The sequence below is a fragment of the Aptenodytes forsteri genome, unplaced genomic scaffold (genome assembly GCF_000699145.1).
Source record: "Aptenodytes forsteri isolate BGI_AS27 unplaced genomic scaffold, ASM69914v1 Scaffold208, whole genome shotgun sequence".
Taxonomy (NCBI): domain Eukaryota; kingdom Metazoa; phylum Chordata; class Aves; order Sphenisciformes; family Spheniscidae; genus Aptenodytes; species Aptenodytes forsteri.
Window position 1 is genome coordinate 4,226,978 of NW_008794963.1, and position 3,672 is coordinate 4,230,649.

The following is a 3,672-nucleotide window of genomic DNA, read 5'->3' on the forward strand; positions in this document are numbered from 1 at the left end:
ACAGTTGGACTCGATGATCTTAGAGGTCTTTTCCAACCTCAATGATTCTATGATTCTATGATTCTACGATTCAGAAAAGAGTGAGGGCCATCACTAATAAAATTCTTTGCAATATCTCATACAACATTATAATAATCTCTCACTCTAAATCATGCTATAAACGTTTGGGTACTTTATAAAACAGTCTCTCAAATTCTGGCTACCATTAATAATCTGGGGTAAGTCAACACTCTTCCCATCCTTCCAGGTTTTAGATAATATGGAGACAATAATAGGTATATATAATGTAATTGAAATATCATCAAGAACACTGATTTGAACTGAAACTCAAAAAAGTGCAAATTGGGTGGTATAATTATTCATCTTTGGACTAATGAATTACATTTATCTACATAAAGAACTGTTCACTGTATTGTGGCTGGATAATATAAAAAGCGTAGCAAGAAGTATAACAAGAAGTTCTTGTGCATCACATCAATGCATGTTGGATACGGCACACTGGAAATCAATAGCAATTGCTAGTGAGTGTGTTGCATAAAAGTATGGACTGAAAAAAAAAAGTAAGCCCTTGGAATAAAACACAAGATATGCAACGCTGCCTACTCAGTGAACTTAAAATTGAAAGGAGAAGTTTCCACTTTCCAGCTTCCACTCCATACCTGGGTTAATGTTGTTAGCAATGTTGAATCTAAAATGTGGACAGAAAATTACGTGAATGAAAAGAAAAAACCCAGGAAAGCAAGTAATTGATAATGGCTGCCTAGATAGTAAGAACCACTTGCTTAAAAGCAAGAACAAATCCACAGTGTCTCAAAACTTCTAACCAAAACAAAAATGTCTCAAAACTGCAACCTGATGAATAGATGGTGTTCCTATCTCCTAATCACCTTTTCCAGGTCTCTTCTAGATCCTCTGTGTTGTCTTCACCTGCTCTGTCTCCTCAGTTTAAAATTCAACTGAATCATTAGGCTTCCAGCTTTGAGCGTTGGCGCGGTCTCCTTTCTGCTGTCAGGGGGTGGTCACTCATTGCCCACCTTTTCACACTGTCACTTCCTCCAAACCTCCTGTTGTGTCCAGATATTTTTCCCAGTCTCTACATCTTGCTTTTCAGGGGCAGAGGGAATGCTGAGCAGTCATCCCCTTGGAAGTGGGATCCTTACAGAGATTTTATAGCCATTATTTTTGGAGTGGTGTGAAACAGCCACTTACTTTCATGACAAAATACATCAGAAAAGCATTTAATACTAACCTCTGTAAATTTTTGGAGAGAAAAAGATAAGCCCACCTAAGGCCTGTAAATTATATGCTAGTATGAACAGCTAAAAAATTACCAAAAGCTCCAGAAATGACAACAAGCCTCCCTCACATAAAAGATCCAAGTATCCCACTTGTATGCTTTACATGTTCTCTCTTTAGTCTTTTGTCTCTTTCATAGTCTGATTTCAATTTATATAGTCTGATTTCAGTGTTAGGATCCCTGTTTACTTATCTGTAAAGTCCAAGAAACCCAGGAGATCACTGCTGAAATGATGAAGATTTTATTCGCATGGAGCTGTGGCTGCCAGTCAAGTTCCAAGGATGGCTTTTTGGAGCCGACACACGTTTTCTTGGCTTTGCAGTTCTTGTAGCTGTTCAACATGTCTGATATTCATTAATATCAGCTCTACAATATGCAAATCAAATATAAGGACATTTTCATTTACATTAAGAAGAAACTTTAGAACAGACTTCAGCTCCTGCAGAAATGCTCCCAGCTCCAGCTGCAGGACAAGCCAAAGAAAGGGCATCACGGAGTGTTACAGCTTCACTGAGAAACTCATTTTGCCAATAAATAATGGAGGGAACCGGATTTTAGCATAATTCAAGCAAAAACATTCCTGAGCTTTGCCATTTCTATCTTCATCCTCTAAAGAACCAACCAGTGACACAGAAAGAAGCTGTCAGTTACTTTTTATCTTTTGATGACATATAATATTTTTAAAATCATGAAAAATTATAATAGCAGTGGTATTTATAAATATTTATTTGAAATATATTTATAGTTTATGTATTTCATATTTATTGAAGATTATTTATAAGTACAAATACATATAAAATTATGTATTTGTAATTTTTTGTAAATATAAATATATAAATATCAGAGAAAAGTGATCATCAAACTCTTGAAAAGCAGGACTATTTTAAAAGAATATATGCTAGAAGTTGTCATTAGAAATACATATGTTTTGCATGAACAGTACAGCAACAGTCAAGCAAAAACCTGTGTGAAACTTTTAGCGCATAAATCTCCTCATGCCTGGAGGCAGTAATAAATTACATGTTTCTTTACATATACATTTTAAAATTGTCAAACATACATTTCATGTACTGGAACCAGAAATGATATCTTCTTGGCTGACTTTTCTTGATGTATTCCATAATTACGTGTAGAAGTCAAAGATACCTCTTTATACCCAAAGGATACATAAACACTTTAAGCATATTGGAACAGGTCAAATATACCCCAAAATTTCACTACTGCAAGACAGGTAATTGTTCTCCTTTGTTACCAATTCAACAAAAACTTGGAAAACACTTCCAAGTTTTAACTTTCCTGGTTTAGATGGGCACGCATACCTCTTATGATTTACCTGGAATTTATACTCCTAGAAGATGAAAACTGCATTGCTTGTACCTTCCCACTCTGTTCAATTCAGGTTTCCTCTCTCGTCTTTCATTCTGGTGTGTGAATAAAAGTTCAGTACCGCAGGTATTCTGGAGACACCATATAGCCTCTATATCGGAGGTCTAATAATTCCCAAAGCAATCTGAACATACGTAAAAGGAATTTACGCGTGCAGTCTACATTTTAAAACACCAGTTACTGTAGTTAAATCCTTACATTTGAGTGCACTGTCGCTGTCTGGACCAGACCCTTTCCAACCTAACCATGCTCACTCTGGTCAAGCTGGTTGTTAGTCCATTGCGCATCCTTCTGAAGAGGGGGTTCATCGGACATTTGCCCCGTTCACTCAGAGTGAACATTCACTGATAGAGGAAACACCGGGGGACGCTGGTAAAGCCCCTGAGCCGGGTTAGCAGCCGAATCTGCATAAATGTGCCTTGCTCCGCAGTGCCTGAGCATTCTGTCCCCAAACTGCTACAGGGATTTAAATTTACCAGAGATTTTAGAAAGTGTTGGGAAAAGCGATTTCCTAAAAAGCTAGATGAGGCAGCAATGAGCTGGGATTATGTATCAAAAGCTACTTGCTTCCAGAACTATGTGACCTTCATTCACTAAATTAATACTTTTCAGTCTTACTTAGTGTGAACTTAACTGTTTCAACAGATTCTTGCTCATAATCATAGTTAGAAACTCTAAATTTGGGTTTTTTTTCTTTTGAACACTGTTTTTCCATTTTAAAGGTGCCACAATTCAGTCTATTTTCCTTTACACTTGAAAAAAAATGCTACTTCAAGACTACAGCTGAAGGTTTTTTCAAAATTGAAGGAAAAGAAGAACAAACAAAACTTACAATAGACAACCATTTGCACCTTTAAACCTAGAATATAGTTAACATTCAGAGTACAATGAAAACCTATGTGCAAATTTTGTTTTATTTTTATTTGGGTTTATTTTTTCCAAATTTCAAATCTGTGTGCATTTTGGTGAAATTTAAAATAATACCATAG